The sequence below is a fragment of the Parambassis ranga genome, chromosome 2 (assembly GCF_900634625.1).
Source record: "Parambassis ranga chromosome 2, fParRan2.1, whole genome shotgun sequence".
In the NCBI taxonomy this organism is placed as follows: Eukaryota; Metazoa; Chordata; class Actinopteri; family Ambassidae; genus Parambassis; species Parambassis ranga.
Window position 1 is genome coordinate 25,630,899 of NC_041023.1, and position 20,579 is coordinate 25,651,477.

The window sequence follows — 20,579 nt, forward strand, 5'->3', positions numbered from 1 at the left end:
TGTCTCTTTTTTATTTTATGTGTCCAACTGTGTGCCTAAGCCAAGAGCTGCTGAACAAAATTTCATTGTGCCTTGCATAGTGACAATAAAGATTCTGGATTCTTGATTGATTCTTAATACATCGACAGGCACTTCTATATTAGCTGCTTCTTCATGGCACACCATTCAGCACAATTCAACGCCGTCAACTCATCAAAAACTACAGCACCTGAATGTCACTCCTCTCCTCATCCACTGGGTATACAACTTCCTCAGCAGCAGGCCACAGACCGTGAAAATAGGGACGGTGACCTCACCAACCATCATCACCGACACTGGAGCCCCTCAAGGCTGCATCCTCAGTCCCTACACACCCTACACAAATGTCTGTCAGAGTTTAAATATCAAATTTCTTGGACTCACCATCAAGCTAAACTTCAATGAACATGTTACCATCATACAGAAACGGGCACAACAGACACTGCATATAATACTGAAACTAGGATCATTCTCTGTCGCTCCAATTCTTCTGCTGTTACTTACAAAAGTATAATTCAACCCATTCTAGTCTACTGCTCCCCCTGTTTTTTCACTATGCTAACAGTAACTAGCAGGAACAAACTCATCAAAATCTGAAACACAGCATCCAAGACAATACATCTTCCCACCCCAAGCCTGACTGACACAAATGACACAGCCATCATAAGCCTCGCACGAGCCATAGTAAACAGTCCTGATCACCCTCTGAACCGGTTTTTCACTCTACTCACGTCTGGCCGTAGATACAGAACCCTGAACTGGAAAAAAGCACATTTCAAGAAAAGTTTCGTCCCCTCAGCCATCACTGTATTAAATAAACTCCTGTGACAGACACCCAGTCCACAGCACTATGTGTTCTTTGTTGTTGTTTTTAATGTTAAAAATATGTGTATTGTGAGACGCCTGCTACTGTTGTACTGTTGTTGTGTGAAAAAGATTATTCCTTAGGGGACAATATTCTTTGCTTCTTCACTTCACAAAGGAATTTCACTCTTTTATCCACAATATCTCTAAAGCCAGAGCCCTGATTCATCTTGTCTTACATAACCTGTAAACTGTTTTTACAGCCTCTCCATTTTCTTAAAGTTGTTGATATTTTTTATACTCCGTGAAACTTTTACTGGAAAGATAACTTGCTTACCCTGTCCCGATGCTCATAGACCTCAGTCTGGTACACTCATCTGTCAGTTTCTTCACAGATGCTTGGCAAACTTCACTCGGGCATACTACACTGCTTTCAGTGAGGACAGGGTCTTTACAGTAGCTATATTCCCTGCTCTGACCCCTCTCCTCAGGAATATCTTGTCAATCTCCATTTCAGCATGAATTATAGTATATAGGTTATCATAGTGTGACATCAACAGATCTTGGCATCTTTTCCATTGCTTGTGTTTGCTCAAATTTCTTGTAGCTGCTGATTTTTCTTGGTGCTCCACAGGTGACAGATAGGCAGAAAAACTTGGCACATAACCAGGGCTCAAAAAATTATCAGTTTTCTTGCCTGCAGTGGTGAAATGAGACACAAATAACACATTAGCTATTTGGAGTTAGTTGTGCTAATGCTAGATGTAGCATACATAAGCTAGCGTGCTCACTGCACATTCTGGACTGGATTCTGGATTCTGTGTGAGTCTAGTGATCCCTCCTGATGGCAGCAATCTATTTCTGGTCACGCTCCGGGTTTTTGGGGATATTATAAGGTTAAACCATTTCTTTGTGATTTGTTATTTCCACAGCCGACAGCGCAGAAGCATGTTGGAATCCGGTCCTAATGATTAACATCTTTATGACATCATTATGACTGACGTCGTAAAGACGTTATGATGTCATAAAGACGTTATGATGTTATAAAGACGTTATGATGTCATAAAGACGTTATGATGTCATAGACTGTTTATAACTGCTCTCGCAATGTGTGTAAAGACAGTACGGTTTTGTGTACAGATAATATGACTGCCACAATGTCTCACGTCTCAGAACTAACTCCAGTACAGGTAGCTTTAAGGAAAGTAAGGGAATCCAATAAAAAGCTTGTTCAGGAAGTTGAGGAAAAGGATGCGGTTATTGAGCAGCTAAAAAAAGTGAGGAATGATGACACGATCAATGCTGACCTCAATGTGGAGGTGAAGATATTACATCATTCAATGAAAAAACATGGGATAGATGATGCTGTAGTCAAAAAACTGCAAGGCATTATTGAGAACCAGGTTGAAGACAAAGCTTATATGTTAGCGAAGTTGAAACTGCATGCATCAGGGATTGATACACTGAGCAAATCTCAAGCAAACGTGGTCCTCCAAACAAAAAGCCTCCTGGAAGATCTGGACACTACAAGGAAGAAGTTAGACGAGAAGTGCAAAGAGGCCAGAAGACTGAGTCTTGTCAATCAAGAGCTGAAAACACAAAATGCCAAAATAGTTCAACAGCATGACACACTCAAATCAAAAGAAAAGGAACACGAAAAAGAAGCTCTTACAAAAGACAAATCGATAAGAGACTCAAATTTTCTTGTCACCAAACTAGAAAACAAGCTTAACCAGCAGATAGTGAAGACTAAAAAGGTCGACAAAGCTAAAGACTGCATCACAGCTAACCTGGTAACTCTTCAGTCAGAACTCAAAACGCTTCAGTCAGAACTCATCGACGCTAATGTGGCTAAAGGGAAACTGAATGAAGACCTCGGACTCTTAGTCAGTGCCTACAAACGCTTAAGTTCTGAACTGGAGCAAATGAAGAAAACACATGAAAACACAGTGAATGAACTGCAGAGGGTGAAGCAGCTGCATGAGCAAAAGATCAAAGATCAAACGCTCGAAACTGAGTCTCTCTCTCATGAGTCTAGAGATCAGAAAAAACAGATCCTTTTGGAATATAACCAAGAGAGTTTACAAGGACAAAAAGACTTCGGTGAAGCAAGTTGGGAGGTGAATTTACTTAATCAAAAGCTAGAGGAACGGACGCGCACTATCTATAAAAAAGATGAACTCCTCCAGAAACAGCAGCAGGAGCTGCGTGGTGTAGAAAATGAGCTCAATGAAAGACGGCAGACTAACCGTAAACTCCAGAATAACATCTGGTTACTGACGACACAATTTTATGCAAAAGACACCAAATGCCAGATGCTGGAAGTGGAAAAACAGAACCTGTCAGATAAGATAGTAACTCTTGAACAGGAACTTAGAGAGTGCAATCAGCAACTAGGTGACACCAAGAGGGACTTGGTGAAGCAGAAGACAACCAGCTTCCCTCCCCTTGAGGTGAAAAAAATGAGGTATTCGACAGCTTTACCGACAAGGAAGCAGCTACTGTTTCCCTCCCTCATCGACCCTGTACCCCACCGTCCAGACATTCGCCCTGATGAGCCTGCTGACAATTAGTAGGCAGCTGCACAAACACTTGCAGCAAACCCAAAGAATCATATTTTGGAAAAAAAAAATATTTTCTGAAAAATGGTCCTTTGGTTCCTTAGAACCCACACATTGCTATATGTAGGTTCTAAGTGTGGGTCTAATTCCCACAACATGTATGTATGTATATACACATACACATGTATACCAACTACAGATAAATTTGTGTCCCTGGCAAAAAAAAAGAAAAACTAAAATATATTTGTCATTTTTTATTTTTCCCACACTTACTTGAAACCAAGAGGAACATGGAAAATGATAGATCAATTATTTTTTCAATATAAAATATGACTTTGTATGACTGGTTTTTGCTGTATTACCTGAGCCAGATTTTGGACATTCATTGCCTTATAATATTGAAATCAGTTTAATCAAATATCTATATGGACAAATTAAACATAAATACCTTATTTTAAAGAAATGTATCATGTGTTTGTAAGATATAGTAGTATTTAATGTATTTTTCATAAAAAGAATACCTGTCCCTAGGGGTGCCTGTCATTTCCACCACACAGCACAAAATGTACTTTTAAAAAAAAAAAAAAAACATTTACCCTGCAACCAAAGCAGTTGTCATGTGACACAGGAGCTCACGGCAGGAGAGCAGCGTTAGCTCCATGGAAGCGTGCAAATCCAGAAAAAAATCAAGGTAAACTTTGCAAAATTAAGAGTAGGTTTATCTGTCGTCATTTCCAAACAGCCCATATTTCCTTTAAATGTACAAATAATCAGAAAAATAGCATTTTATATTTTGAGTACAAGTAACGCTAACTCTAAAACAGCGATAAGCATGCTAACATGTCATGAGTTTTTTTTAAAAAATGTTAGCAGCTGTCATTTCCACAACAGTCATTTCCATCACATTGTTTATTGTGATGGAAAAGACGTGCTGTGATGGAAATGACAATGCCAGCTATGTAAATATATTTGATATATAAAGGAGGTCTGGGATGGTGTCAACACCATCACAGGCTACAGATCAAAGGCCACAACAGCAGGGGGGACAGTGGAGGAAGCAAACAGGCTGAACAACTTTTTCAGGTGAGGAGAGAACTGAGGAGGCTCCACCCAAGGAAAGCGGCGGGCCCCGACAGGGTGCCTTCTCGTCTGCTGAGGACCTTGCTCTGCTGAACTGGGGGAACCACTCCAGCATGTCTTCAACCTCAGTCTCAGTCTGGGGAGAGTGCCTACCCTGTGGAAAACATCCTGTGTTGTTCCAGTTCCAAAGAGAAACTGCCCTCAGGAGCTGAACGACTACAGACCGGTGGCACTCACATCACAGCTGATGAAGACAATGGAGCGGCTCATCCTCGACCTCCTCAAGCCCCAAGTGCATCAGGCTCAGGACCCCCTACAGTTTGCCTACCGGGCAGGTGTGGGTGTGGAGGACGCCATTCTCTACTTCCTACACCGTGTTTAAGCACATCTGGACAAAGGGAGGGGCACAGTGAGGATTCTTTTCTTGGAATTCTCAAGTGCCTTCAACACCATCCAGCCCCTGCTGCTACTGGACAAACTGAGGGAGGTGTCAGTGGACAACTACTTGGTGTCCTGGATTGCTGACTACCTCACGGAGAGACCGCAGTACGTCAGGCTAAAGGACACCACATCAGACACTGTAATCAGCAGCACCGGAGCTCCCCAGGGGACGGTGCTGGCCCCCCTCCTCTTCACCCTTTACACCTCAGACTTCTGCTACAACTCAGAACTGTGTCACATCCAAAAGTTTGCAGATGACACAGCCATCGGGGGGTGTATCAGGGATGATGGAGAGGATGAGTACAGAAGTGTAGTCAGCGACTTTGTCACCTGGAGTCAGGTGAACCATCTCCAGCTTAACACTTCAAAGACTAAGGAGCTGGTCATCGACTTCAGGAAGTCCAGCCCACAGCCACGTCCAGTGACCGTCAGGGACGACGAGGTGGAGATTGTAGGCAACTAGAAGTACCTCGGGTTGTGGCTGGACAACAAGCTGGACTGGACATGCTGTACAGATCACCTGTACAAGAAGGGCCAGAGCCGTCTGTACTTCCTGCGAAGACTGGGAGCCTTTGTTTGTACATAATTCCTCTTATCTTTTATTTTTTAATGCAATATATTCTATTTTATTCTATTTAACTCTTGCTCTGACTGTCGGTGTTGTATTGCTGCTGGTACTCAAATTTCCCTGAGGGACCTTCCCAAAGGGATTAATAAAATATATTCTATTCTATTCTATTCTATTCTATTCTATTCTATTCTATTTGGCTTATATTATTATTATTATTATTATTATTATATTATTGGCAGTACTTATAATACTGTGTATTAAGTTTAGTAATTATACAAAACATGTCATCAACCAATTCATATTGTGTGTACACACACACAAAAAGAACAGTTATAATAAATATAATATGCAACAATATAATAACTTTATTACTGTGACACCATCTCTTGTTTAGATGGCATGCAAGACCACAGCAGAGAGATCAAAAGCATACAGAGAAAGGATTAAATCAGATCCACTTAAATATCAAGAGTGTCTCAGAAAAGACAGGGAAAGATTCCTGAAAAAAAAGAACAAGGGGTCGTCAAATCTGTGACAGAAATGACACACAGAGAGAAAAGGAAAATGAGAAGAAAATGGCGAACTTCTCAACAAAACAGAGTAGAAAGCGAGGCCGGTTCTAGGCAGGGGCAAGAGGGGGCAGTGCCCCCTCAAATAAATGTCTTGCCCCCTCAAATCAAAGTTTTAGACGTTGAGAAAGCACATGTTAATATACTCACAAATTTAATATATTACGCGTTGACAAAATTATCATCGGTAGCGGAAAAATCCGACAAGAAGGGGCACTTTTTATTAGCGTGTCTGTCCGGCCACTGTGTGTATTCACAGGCTGCAGCACACACACATACACACCCTGAGTAAACATCCAATCAGCGTCCGTATGCAAATGAGTCAGCATGTAGTCTAACGGTGTAGTGACAGGTTTCAGTGTGGTTACGGAGAGGAAAGACATTGAAGAAGCTGCACACACGCATCTCGGGGAGTGTGAATACTCCGCGCTGAAATGAACTTTGTTCTTGTTCTTGCCACCTCAGGAGCGAGGAGAAAGTTCTTTGTTCTCGTGGAGCATGCTCCCAGCTCTACAACAAGCACAGAGACGTGTCCATGTCTGCTGAATGTGACAGACTGAAGACAAATGACAGCTGTCTGACAGAGCCCTACTAAAGCCCCGCCTCAGACTGTAGTTCTACACTGTTCTGTTTCAGATCGCCACTGCAGTTTCTACAAAGCCAGCTTATTTAATTTCCACTCCAGCTCTAGCAGGACACAGACACTGCAATGCCTCCATTTTATGTGAAAGTTTTTGCAAAGGGAAATAGGAAACTGTGGTTGTAAAGTGGACAGGAGTAGAGTGCTTTAAAAAATACAAATAAAACAAACAAATAATAAAGAAGAGAAAACATTACATGATCTATAGCCTATCTGCTGTGCTTTATATATTTTAGTGTTACTTTTATTCATAAGACTACCTTTTAGTTTTGTAAACTTAAACTTACTTTAGATTACATGTTTTTGAGAATGAGACCATCCAGAAAAATGTTATGTTGTTGATTAATAAAATCTGGATTAAGGATATTTTATTTATTCAATGTTTATGTTTCAGTTTTCCCCTGAGGGATCGCCACCTTATATTGGTTAGGGAGATTGCGTGCCTCAGTGCTATACCAGCAGAAGCTTAGTCTTCAGGTGGGACTCACAAGTTGGACAGGTCTGGCTGAAGTTGAAAATTTTATGGCTGAAACAACACCACCACAGTCACCAGAAGACAATGGTGTTGACCCAGAATCTTTCTCCCGGGATAACTCCAGCTCCACTGAGCCAGCTGAAACATCTCGCCTGCTAGCACCTAAAAACTGTGCGCAGAGAAGAGGAAGGAAAATGGTTGCAAAGACAAGGGCAAAGGTCTATAGAGATCTTTATGCAACTGCTTTGAAACTTGAAGATGCTTTACGGAAGGTGGAAAAATACAAGAAAAGATGTGACCGACTTAAGAAGAAAGTGGAAATGTCCAATTCCCCAGAGCTCAAAACCAAACATCAGATGATGCAAAGAACAACAGATTTAAAATCTCTTCTATTTCAATATCAAACTATGCAAACTGCTAAAGATCACCAAGTGATCTCCAAAGTTGTAGCTGGTAAGCTTCTGAAGAAATACCACCTGCTCTGCTTTGCTAAAAAGGAGTTTGGGTTCTTACCTATGCTGATAAAAACAAATGTGACTAAGGCCACCAAACTCCAATACACCCAAAAAATGCAATGTAACAAAATCAGCAAAGAAGTAGAGGAAAAGATAACCATTTCTAACAACAGGAAAGAAGGAGACAATTACAAAGAGCAAGAAAAGAATGCAAAAGCGCTTCCTGCTTGACTCCATGAGAATACTTCATCAGATGTTTAAAATGGAGCATCCTGAGATTGCAGTTTTACAGCAAATTTTGCAAAAAGTGACCTTTCCGGATTGTTAAACCAACAATCAAGGACAGAGACACATGCCTTTGTAAAATACATGCAAACCTCCAATTTTTGCACTGTTTTATCACAAAGTGATAAAAAGTGTCTCAATGACCTAATGGAGTCTGTGGCATGTTCAAGTCCAACAAAGGAGTGCATGTTCAGGGAGTGCCCAGACCCAAAAAACTGCCAACCTCTCACTTTGATGGAGAGCAAACTCGGTGATTTGAATGGAAAAGCAAGGTTGAGGAGAGGGAGAAACCTAAAAAACATGAAACTAAAGAACAGATACTGCTGGATGATTTTTCCAACCAACTTGACAAAAGGCTGGGAAAACACATTTACAACATCATTCATCAGCATTCTGCTCTCAGGACCGTAAAGGAAAATATAAAAGAAGATGATATTGTCTTGCAAATTGATTTTGCAGAAAACCATAAATGTAAATATGTAAATATGCAAATGAGATCCAAGCAGTGCATTTTGGTGATTCCCACCAACAGGCCTCTCTCCATACAGGTGTGGCTTACACAAAAACTGGGGTGGTGTCTTTGTGTTCCATTAGCCAATCAATGCGTCATGACCCATCAGCTATCTGGGCTCACCTCAACACAGTGATACCATACCTTAAAGAACTGAACCCAGTGGCAACCACACTGCATAGCATCAGTGATGGGCCAACCACTCAATACAGGTCCAAGAAAAACTTCTTTTTCTTGAGCAAAATCCCCTTTCAGCTTGGAGTCCAAAGGATCACATGGAACTTTCTGGAGGAGGGACATGGAAAAGGTCCAGCTGATGGGATTGGTTAAAAGGCAGGCTGACTCAATAGTGGCAAATGGCATTGATCTTCCAAATGGAAGGGTGCTGTATGAGCAACTCTTAATACAGCCATCTACTGTGAAGCTGATGTATGTCACTGAGAAGGAGATTGAGGTAATGGACAGTCTCCTTCCTGATGGTGTGTGAAGACTATCTGAGGCACAATGCAGATACATCAGGTAATTTTCACTACATTCAGTTTAGTTTTTTTATGAGAAAGTAGTATATAAAACAATATGTATATTTATGGTTAGTGAGTGTAAACTGAATATCATGTACTCTTCTAGATTGTTTCTGCAAGACCAGGATAAATATCTTGGCGTATTCTCAGCTGCTTTTGCTAAAAGCCCCAGCTTTGCAGATGTTATGGTCCCCAGACAGTAGACATGGAAGTGACAAGTGATACTAAGACTCCCGCATCGACAAGCACAGCTTCAACATTTCCAACACATGCTGTCTTTTCCAGCACGCAATGTCATCTTCATCACAACACATATTTTTACATAAAATTCATAATTACAGTGTCACATTAATAATATTTAGGAATTTTTAAACATTGTGCTCTTACGGTTATGATTCATGTTCTGGATTAAAAGCAGTTTTGCTAAGCAGTTTGAGCGCTGACACGGCTGCACAACATTACTGTAGGCTGATGAAGGAGCAGGCAGCGGCCACGGGCAGGACCATGCCTCCGTCTGGGTGATGAGGCGCCATCTTTGGCTGTCCCGGTCGCCACTGATGCGGAGGATCTGGCCTGTCGGCTTAGGCTGCCTGTAGTGCCATCAGCTCTGTGGGGCCAGGTGCAACTGAGATGTTGCATCAGGCCCAGGAGACCCGTCGATGTGCTTGGGAGACGTCAGGCATGCTCCGGCAGAGCCACAGACAGCGGAGCCCAGCAGCTCCACCAATGGTGTCATCGCAGCCCCCGGTAGCTCCGGGTGACCTCAGAGTGTGTCTGGATGCCAGCTGTCGCAGCAGGGCCAGATGTGGTCGGCCGAGGGGTAGGGCCCTGGAGGCCCCAAATCCTCTCCTCGGCCCTGACGTTCTATGGAGCCCAGCCCCGCCTTGACCCCCCATGTGCATACCCACTTGTGGGAGATGCATGGGGGATCGTTTTCACCATGACTCAGGGCTATCACCTGCAGTTTTTACGAAAAAGCCACCCCCTGCTGATGAGGTCAGTCATGATTCCAGTGATAGCGGGCCCTCAGCTCAGGGAGATTCTGGCAGCAGTAATCACTTCTCTCTGGGAAAAAGGAAGAGAAGTAGCGCAGTGCGAGCTGGGTTCTACTCTGGATACTTCTCATCCACAAGAAGGATGGGAGATCTTTGAGGCCCACTTTGGTGCAGAATGTTGACAGGCTGTCCTCCAAGGCAACTGGTTTGCCACGCTCGGCCTGGAGGACGCTTGTTTTCGGGCAGGTTCACCCTCAATGGCAGGACCCTCGAGTTCTGTGCCCTACCGTTTGGCATTTCCACTCCTGTCCCGGTGTATTGCTTGTGGTGGTGAGCTAACACACTCGGTGACACTCCCTGGGGCTTGCGTGTGTTGGTTCGGGGCCACACACTGGCTCTGCCCGGTGTATTGCTTGCGGTGCCGTGAGCTAACACTCCGGACAATGGTGACGGTGCCAGGGGTCTATTATCTACTATCCTCCAAGGCGACTGGTTTGCCACGATCGGCCTGGAGGACGCTATTTTCAGGTCCCAATATGGGAGGACCGCAGGCATTCCTCAGGTTCACCTTCAATGGCTGGACCTTCGAGTTCTGTGCCCCATTTGGCAATTCCATTTCTGTCCCGGTGTATTGCTTGCGGGACGTCGCTACCTCATGGGCTTTATGGCGAGGTGCCTCCTTGTCGGAAATTTGTGACAAGGCCTCTGCGACGACCCCATCTACATTTATCAGGTTCTTCTGCATAAATGTAGAAGCCCACACAATGTTTGTCAAACGTGTACTGGGCACGGCACAGCAGGACGTAGAAAAGAATAGGCCTCAATTTACCCTGCCTCCCAGGCCATGGCTCCCCATTAGGACCCTGGCTGGAGTGTCATTTTTCGGGGATGGTGGAGTTGATCTTCCTCCCCCTGGTGGTTATTGTGGCTATGCTGCCTGAATTGGTCTTGCAGTCTCGCCTCATACATTGCCAGGTTTCCCATGACGTTCAGACACCCAGGTGGTGGTCAGACTCATGAGGCGTTTTTTTCCGAGCCAGCCTGCTGCTAAGAAGGGCAGGCTGGGATGGCCTTTGTGATGGAAATTTTGATCTCTGTATATGCAGTCTATCCTAAATATTTGTTGTTACTTTAATCTTTAATCTTTGTTGTTAATTCCCTGAAACATCTGTGCCTGTCTCTGCATATCATAGCCTCCCTTAATCTTTGAACTCACTTCCCTGCAGCACCCCACCTATTGTTTCTCACCAATGTGATAGTTCCCCTGCCTTTTGACATTCCATGTTAATGGCTAGGCCCTTCCAACACACAACACACCCCAGGAGGTCAGCGGATACTGTATCCAAACTGTATCCCACACTACAGGAGGTCAACCTCAAGGTGCGATCAGGAGACAAATGGCCCCGTGACCCACGGGACTCAAGGAAATTATCATTAAGATGTAAATTAACATCCCACATCTCCAGGAAGCCAACTTAAAACTTCAAAGTATAACCAGGAGACAGTGGGTCTGTGACCAGCTAGAGGAGGGTGTGACTTGATTAGAAGGGGGAGGCGGCTGCAGGTATAACTGTAAGATGTTCCCCGTGTTCGGGGTCTTTCATTCATTCTGACCGCTAGAGTGTTTTTGATTGACCTTCTTTGCAAAGAATAAATCCTTGTCGGCCGGCAGAAGTCTCTATTTCATTTTTCACCAGAGCAGAAAAGTTTCCACAACAGTTTGGGGACTCGTCCGGGATCCCTCGTGCAGTCGTCTGGGACGGAACGCGGACAGCGATAGGCTATCCTGGAAGGAAAAAGTTTCCAGCCTCCAACCTCAAAATCTTTTCTGAGAAGGGAGGACTGACCGCAGACGCCCCAGACCTCTGCCGCTGGGATTGAAAGGACGCAATTCAGCGGGACAGCGAAACTCATCTGGTGAGCACTGAAATATTGACATTTACGTGTGTCCTTAAAAATCTGGGTTAAATTTGGCGTACAATTTGTTTCATTTCTCATATTATCCACAATTGATCAGGTTTTGTTGCTTGGGCCTAGACGAAAGTAACTGCCTTTCTTATTTGTGGCATAAACGAAGTAAGCTGCTCCTGGTGCTTCTAGCAAAAACGAAGTACAGTACATGGCTTTTTATCACTGGTAGCCAAAAAAACGAAGTGGTCCTTACAGAGACGTCTGTATTGTATTGTAGTCGTGCACGGCCTCCATTTGGAATGGAGTTTCCGTTGAGGTTGGACCTCCGGAGGGACTGATTGTGGATATTATGAGCATGAAATATGAGGACAAAAGCTTAAAATATTTAAATGTCTGGACAGTTGAGTTGGTTTCCCATTAGAGGGATTCCTCAAGATTAGAAGAAAAAAAAAAAGAGCAAAGTTTGTTAAAAAAGTAGAAAAATCATGGAAAGAAGGTTTTCAGATGTGGAAAGAAAAACTGAAACCAATGAGAAACATGATTCACACACAAAGAACACCAGACTCGCACATCTCCTCTTCTTCTGTTTCCACAGTTGGTGGCTTTGAAGCCGGATCCAGACCTCAAAGGCAACCCACCGCTCCATCCTTGAGCTCCACCACCATGCAACTCTAGAGACTCCACCACGATGCCACGGCAAGAAACACAGTCAGAAGCAGCTGATCCTGAAGTGCCTGATCCACCACAAAACTCTGCAGCTTTTAGCTTCTCCACTTGCACATAGACTATGTCACCCCCAGCAAAATACAGCCTTCAGCATGCCTATGCTTGAAGAACCAAAACCTTCACCAGAACTAGAAAATGCAACTTCCATGAAAAGTTGACATCACAGCAGCTCAAAACATCCGCTCACAACATCAGTTAACATGGAGAAAATCACCGCCTGAGGACAAAGAAGGATGAAAATCCTCATGAATATCTCAGCTGCCTGACAGAATGGACTGAAACTGGACTTTGCCTCAACAATTAAGTTCCTGCATTGACAGAAGACACAGAATGCATCCCATGACCAAATGCTCTCCTTAAAAAAAAAAAAAAAAAAAAAAAAAAAAAGGGAGAGAGAAAGAGAGAAAAAGAGAAAAGAGACAATACAGAAGGAGCTTCAGGGGGTTGTTGGAGAGGGATGGACTCCTGCTGACAAGCTAAACCAACTTGTGAGGCCAGAAGAAGGTACTGCATCACACACACACACACACACTGAGCAGATGAATACACAATCCTTTGAGAGCACAGACAATAGATATGTGTTCAGTACACATCTGATCATACAGAAATTTTGACCATTACAGAACAAATGTTGACTCACATTCTGTGATAGAAGAATTCACAAAAGCCTGAACTAAGTGAAGATTATGTGTACTCTGTTGGTGCATTAGGTCAAACAATGAAAACATGCTTTCTTACTCTCTGAAGTCTGCCCTATTAACTTGATGGGCAGAGATTTGATGTGCAAATTAGGCCTGTGCCTGATCTCTACTCCAGAAGGTGTGAAAGTTCTCAGGTCATCTGACCTGGAAGCAAATTTCTCACACTCCTTTATCCATTACACCTCTGACCTGAGGTACACTTATCAATGGAAAATTGCAATCAATAACAAACCAATCTGAGCTTAGTACAACTGCTAGAAACTTAATTACAACAACTGCAACAGATTTCATGGCACCAGAGGATCTGCATTGTACCTCTCATGTGTCGACAGGACCTGATGCGCCATATGAGGAAAGCTGGCTGAAAGAGAGATCTGATAAGCTTACACTGACACACATATATTGGACACAACACATATGTGCCATATCAGTCTCTCTCACACCAGCTCAATGTAACATGTACATCATGGACCACTCGGTCCCACACATTGCACTCACCAAACACACATCACATAATTGGGAAGATTTGGGCCCATTTATGAAATTATGTTTGTGCACAGCCGATTGGCAAGACACTGCAGTGCTATTCTAGATGCTTAACATCTGTCGTGCACGTTTCAAAAGAAATCCAGCTGGTACCACAAAGCGCTTCTAAATCTTTTTGTTTTTTGTCTGAAGAACAAGCTACAACCATTCCAGCCCTACAGGGGGTCCCTAAGACACTGTGGGCTGTCAGTAAATATGATGTTGGCCTCATCAAAGATTGTGAACCTGTTGTCATCACTCCAAAATCTGACTATAGACCTTGCAAGGCTCAATACCCGCTCAAACAAGAAGCCATTGATGGCATAACACCAGTTTTTGAGTCTCTTAAAACAGCAGGAGTAATTGTTCCCTGTGATGACTCACCAGTGCGCACACCTTTGTTCCCTAGTAAGAAAATCAGAGATACAGCTCAACCAACAGAATGGTTATTTGCTCAAAATCTGCAAGCACAAAATGCAGCAGTTCGTTTCAGTGATGGACCTCAAGTGCTTTCTTTTAGTCCTCCAGTTCGTCCAGAGAGCCAACTCTGGCTTTGCTTTCCTTTTTATTTTTTCTTCCAGTGCCAAGGACACTGTAAAGCTGGATCCATACTCCGCGAGACAAAGACATTTTTCCCCCGTGCAGACGTTACGCCCACAAAATGACGTCATTTTTTGTCTCTGACCGCCCGCTGATCCGCACTCCTGTGCACAGGGTCCGGGCCGAACTTTGTCTTTCAAGGCTGTGCGGCAACCATGCTGTGATTGGTCGGAATTGATTGTGGGCGTGATGAAAGTGGAGAAGCGCAAGAGCCTCTCCAGGTATATAGGTAGGTGTATAAACAGCACTGATTCAACAGATACCGGTTTTGCATGATGAGCAATAAAAGAAAGAAAGGCAAGTCAGGGTGATTTGTCACCAATAACTCCAGACAGCCATTCACACATACCAGATGGTGACTGTTATTACCATTCTATATACTCCTACATACCCGGGCATAATAGGCTCGTTAACAATGTCTGTATATCTTTGCCATTGTTACTTTTAATGTCGCATCTTCACAGCTCATCACCGGACAGTTTGAAGTATCGCAGGCACATTGGAACACAGTAGATGTGCAAATGTGGTCATAAAGGCACAAACACTGAATCTTTGCTATTGTTACTTTTAATGTCGCATTTTCACAACTCATCGCCGGACATCTCACGCTGTTGCAGGCACCCTCTCTGTATAATGCCCTCTTGCCATGGCACACATCCTTGTGGTGTGTTAAAAAACTCAGTAAAGTCTTTCCTTATAGTTTAGTGGGCGGGCCGTATGAGGAGTTCTGCACACACGCGTCTCGCGGAGTATGGTACCTCAGTGCGGAAAAGACCTTTTTTTTGTATCTCTTACCACCCGTGGAGCGCGTTCTCCGCTCTTTGTCTCGCGGAGTATGGAACAGCCTTAAGAGCACCACTACTTGAAATAGGTCTCTCAGATAAGGTCTTGAATCATCTCTTGTTCTGGCTCCCGGCACCTCTTTGTTGCAGCATGCTAATGACATTATTATGACCTGCAGCCCGGCCAGGGAGCAGTGTGAAACCAACACAGACAAACTCTTGCAACATCTGGATCATGGTGGTCACAAAGCCATCTTTTCCAAACTTCACTTTGCCCAGGAAAAGATTGTTTTCCTGGGTCATGTCATTTACTTCTGAAGGAAACACTCTTTCGCCACAAAGAATAGCTGCAATTCAGAATCTCCCAAAACCAAGCACAAAAACCAGGTGATGTCCTTTCTTGAAATGTGCTTTTCTTGTAGACAACTCGTCTCCAACTATGCCATTCTTGAGGCTCCACTCGCCTCCTTCATTCATGACAAGGGTCTACAAACACACAAAAGACCACATGGACTCCTGAAGCAGAACACTGCTTCCCTGCACTACAGCTTGCCTTACAGGCCGCTCCGATCTTGGCCCTACCTGAACCTACCAGGCCTTACACTCAGATTACAGATGAGAAGAATGAGTGTATGACTTCTGTTTTGTGTTACAGGCTTATGGGAAAAGATGTCTCAGAGCTGTGGGTGCTGCTGAAAAAGCAGCTATGGCCTTCAGAGACATTGTGGACTACTAGGTAGTTCCATGTGCTAGATCCATGATTTCACAGAATGAAAATCTTCTTACCTCTCCACAGCACAGTGGCTGAAATGCAACATCCCACTTTTAGAAATGTTTAACATAACTAACACTAACTAACATCATCTAACATCACTGTCAAATGATGCAATGTTTTAAACTCTGCTACCCCTTTTTCCCACACCAGATGACAGACAAGCACATGACTGTGTTGCTGTCCTCCAACAGGGTTACTTCCCAACACTGGATCCCCATTAACTAACCCTGATTTGGTTCTTTTGCAGATGGCTCCACTTCCTGTGACCCACAAACTGGTCACAAAAGTATTACATTTGATGTTGTCACTAATCATGAACCTTTTTGTCTCAGATTCACTCCCCTCTCATTCTGCACAAGCAGCAGAACTGATGGCATTGAGCCCTGCAAACTGACGAGCAGCAAGCTCTCTAGAACATGCAAGAGCAACCCACTATCCTTAATCTCTTGTTTGTTTCACCTCCAGTCTCTATTCCCAACATGTTACAGCTATACAGTCCCTACAGGCCACACCACGACACAAGACGCTGCCGAGATGCTGTGATGCCACACCTGAGAAGCAGCATGGCAGGGACCTGATAACAAATGTTCCCCACTTTGCTAAATTGACACATGGGTTGGACCATGTGTCAAAAAAGGGGGAGTCCAAAGGATTTTCAGTTCATGCGCGGAAGTTTTATGAATCTTGTATGGTTTGTTTATGCAACACAATGCAGGTAATACCAAAACAGTCACACACACCACTCACCACCACCAGACACTACCAGGACAGACCATTTTAACATTAACCTCGGATGACATTCTGCATATCACTCTGTCAGTGGAAGTGCTGTCGAAAGAGAAAATGTCACCAGCAACAGTTGCGTGAAGCAACGAGCACAAGCACCATGACCAATGACAGCTAACGTTACATTAATTAAGGCAACTTTGGAAAATATAATATTGTAGTTGTGTAAGATGAAAATCGGAGGAAATACTACTGATGTTATAACCAGCTGCCTTGAATTAACCTAAACGGCAAAGAAAATTTTGACACTCAAAATCAAAACTGGTCTTTTTGAAATTCTCTTTGACAGACTTCCATCCCTTTGAGTGGAGCCTGTAACCAGGCAACTCCACTCCACTGGCCTATGTGAGGATGACATGTTACAAATTGCAAAACTTATCTTTCACTCTCTCATCTCATACAGAAACAGATGAAGACAGCCCCACCACCACCGCTTTCTACATCACCCCATGATTTCCAACCTGGCGAGATGATAAGGGGCCTGAGAAGGAAACCACTGGCACTCCAAACTCTGGCAAGGTCCATTCCAGATGCATTCCTGCAGGTCGCAGAGAGAACTACGTGGACTCACCTCACCACTAAGCCAACAGAGGAACTCAGATGCAAGGACAGATGACATGAGGACGATCGATGAAAACACAAAGAATAACCCCTACGCTTGTTTTTACACCCCTGATGATAGTGATAACGTCACTGACATCATCAAACATATGCAAGGAAACTCCTCAGTATTCGTAACAACACGTCTCACCCCCTGCACGACACACTGCTGTCCTACAGGAGCACATTCAGCGGTAGACTGAGACTACCGAGGAGCAGCACAGAACGCCACAGGAGGTCCTTCCTGCCAGTGGCCATCAGACTGTATAACTCCTCCCCTTTCTGTAGGGAGAAGCGCTAGATAATCATGTCAGGCATCACTGTCATTCCCTCCACTGGTCTATATTTATGTTTACTTAGCACCTTACATCTCCATATTGTATCCATGTATCATATATTGTGCTCATACTGCGTACTGTACTCTTATTTTGGATTATAGTGACACTTATACTCTTATACTCTGTACTTAACTGCATTTAATGTAACTTGATACCTCTGGCACAAGAATTTCCTTCGGGATTAATAAAGTTTTATCTTATCTTATCTTATCTTATCTTATCTTATCTTATAACGTCACTGACATCATCAAACATATGCAAGATACTGTTTGGACCTTTTCACTCAGCAACCTGATTCCATGCATATTGAGATGGCTAACTAATGTGCTCACTAGTAAGTTGATCCATTCCTCCACGTATGTCCATGTGAATATTGACAAGGCCGAACAAACGCTTGCTCCATTTCATGTTCCTGATCTCAACCAGTACCCCGGTTCAGATTCTGACTCTGACGATGATATCTGGTAGATGATCTTTGTTTTCTTTATTTTTTTTTATTATTTATTTTCTTCCCCTAGACAACCGCCGTGATGATATATTCACTCTGTGAATTAATGTGTTTAGTTGAGATACTCCCTTTTTTTCCCTTTTTTTGTTGTTACTTTATTCACATTTCTACTTGTGTTACTAATGATTAGTGATTATTGAATAATCAAAAGGGAGGGATTGTGATGGAAATTTTGATCTCTGTATATGCAGTCTATCCTAAATATTTGTTGTTACTTTAATCTTTAATCTTTGTTGTTAATTCCCTGAAACATCTGTGCCTGTCTCTGCATATCATAGCCTCCCTTAATCTTTGAACTCACTTCCCTGCAGCACCCCACCTATTGTTTCTCACCAATGTGATAGTTCCCCTGCCTTTTGACATTCCATGTTAATGGCTAGGCCCTTCCAACACACAACACACCCCAGGTCAGCGGATACTGTATCCAAACTGTATCCCACACTACAGGAGGTCAACCTCAAGGTGCGATCAGGAGACAAATGGCCCCGTGACCCACGGGACTCAAGGAAATTATCATTAAGATGTAAATTAACATCCCACATCTCCAGCAAGCCAACTTAAAACTTCAAAGTATAACCAGGAGACAGTGGGTCTGTGACCAGCTAGAGGAGGGTGTGACTTGATTAGAAGGGGGAGGCGGCTGCAGGTATAACTGTAAGATGTTCCCCGTGTTCGGGGTCTTTCATTCATTCTGACCGCTAGAGTGTTTTTGATTGACCTTCTTTGCAAAGAATAAATCCTTGTCGACCAGCAGAAGTCTCTATTTCATTTTTCACCAGAGCAGAAAAGTTTCCACAACACCTTCCACCCATTTCAACCGGCTTAGCGTCTGGCAGGCCAGCCAAGTCCGAGGGCCCTCGGGCACTGGACAAGGGAAGGGTGTGTGTATATAAATATTTCTCTGTTGACCACATGGGTGTTTATTCACGTGGGAGGGACGTCTCACCCGAGTTCGCCTGCTGTCCCACCCTCAGCCGTTGCAGCGCTGTCTGCTTGGTTTCCTCGTGGTGTGTCTTACAGAGTCCCCGTACATGGAATATGTAGGGTGGAGAGATAGTCTCGACACGAAAGAGAATGATGGGTTACATTGTAACCTTGGTTCTCTGAGTGGAGAGACTATCTCTTCAGCTCCAGGCCACTCGGAAACGCGTTCCAATCAAGGTTAACTGAGGAGGCCACGCATGCGTGGTGCTTATATAGCCACGGTGCCAATCATTGTGTGGCCACCACAGGTGGTGTGTCTTAAAGAGTATCCACGTCAACTGCTCCCGTGGGGATCAGTCCCCGTACATATGGAATATGTAGGGTGGAGAGATCTCCACTCAGAGAACCAAGGTTACAATGTAACCCATCGTTATTTCTTTCATGAGAAATGAAAGCTTTGCATGACTCAGACCGAAGTGCATATCAATACAGTTCTCAATGAGTACAGCAGTACAGTAGCTACCCTTGGCCCCTACAACACCGCCCATCTGATCACATTCCTGGACACCCTACACAACACACTCATTCCACCAGATCAGATGGCCCAGAGCAGCTCAGGTATGTTGTCATTTGGGACAACGTAAGTTTCCACAGGGCTGCTCTGGTTCATAACTGGTTCACTGCCCACGCACACTTTTTAGTTGTATATCTGCCTCAATATTCTCCATTCCTCAAGCCTATTGTGGATTTTTTTTCTGCCTGGAGATGGAAAGTGTATGACCGAAATTCACAAAGGCGTATACCTCTTCTCCAAGCTATGGAGGATGCATGTGCAGATATGGCAGCTGATGCTTTTCATGGCTGGATTCGCCATGCTAGGCGATATTTCCCCCACTGCTTGGCCAGGGAAAACATTGCTTGTGATATGGATGAGGTGTTGTGGCCAGACCGCAACAGAAGGGAGGATGCAGCATGTAGTGTACTATGTGCAACTTTGTGTTGGTTGGGGATGGGAATGGGATGTACACTGTGTACATTGTTTTTGCGGGAAAAATAAAATAAAATGTTACAGTCTATTTTGTGTGTTCTGAGTATAAAGAACACAACTCTGGGTCCGGCCACAGAATTTCATCAACGTCGCATGCAATGTCTTCTAGTCCAAGGCACCGGGGAAAATATCTCCTGGAGTGCCGTATCCAGGCCTGACATGATGCCTGGTCCATATCCTCGCATGCCTCCTTCCAGATGCTGGATGTCTAGTAATTCTGTGGAGTAACAGTTTCAGTTTTACATGTACAGTATTGTTGTTTTTCTCATTAGAGTATGGTACTACTACAAAACTTAGTGTGAGGGAACTGTACTAACCCATTCTCATCAATATGTCCTCATGATGCTTGCTACAGTGTAGCGGCTCAGGCTGATGTCATCGGAGCTACAATAGTGGATCATGTGATCAACCATGGAATGACCCTGAGGG

The 20,579-nt window shown here is 43.8% G+C and overlaps 1 long non-coding RNA gene across 1 annotated transcript; it reads left to right on the forward strand.

The window, feature by feature from the left end:
- The first annotated feature begins 500 nt into the window (after positions 1 to 500).
- LOC114431982 (uncharacterized) lies at positions 501 to 20,193 on the forward strand. Its single transcript, XR_003670212.1, has 4 exons — positions 501 to 513; positions 11,944 to 11,948; positions 14,611 to 14,618; positions 20,081 to 20,193. It is a non-coding gene; the product is annotated as an uncharacterized LOC114431982 (long non-coding RNA).
- Positions 20,194 to 20,579: the final 386 nt, after the last annotated feature.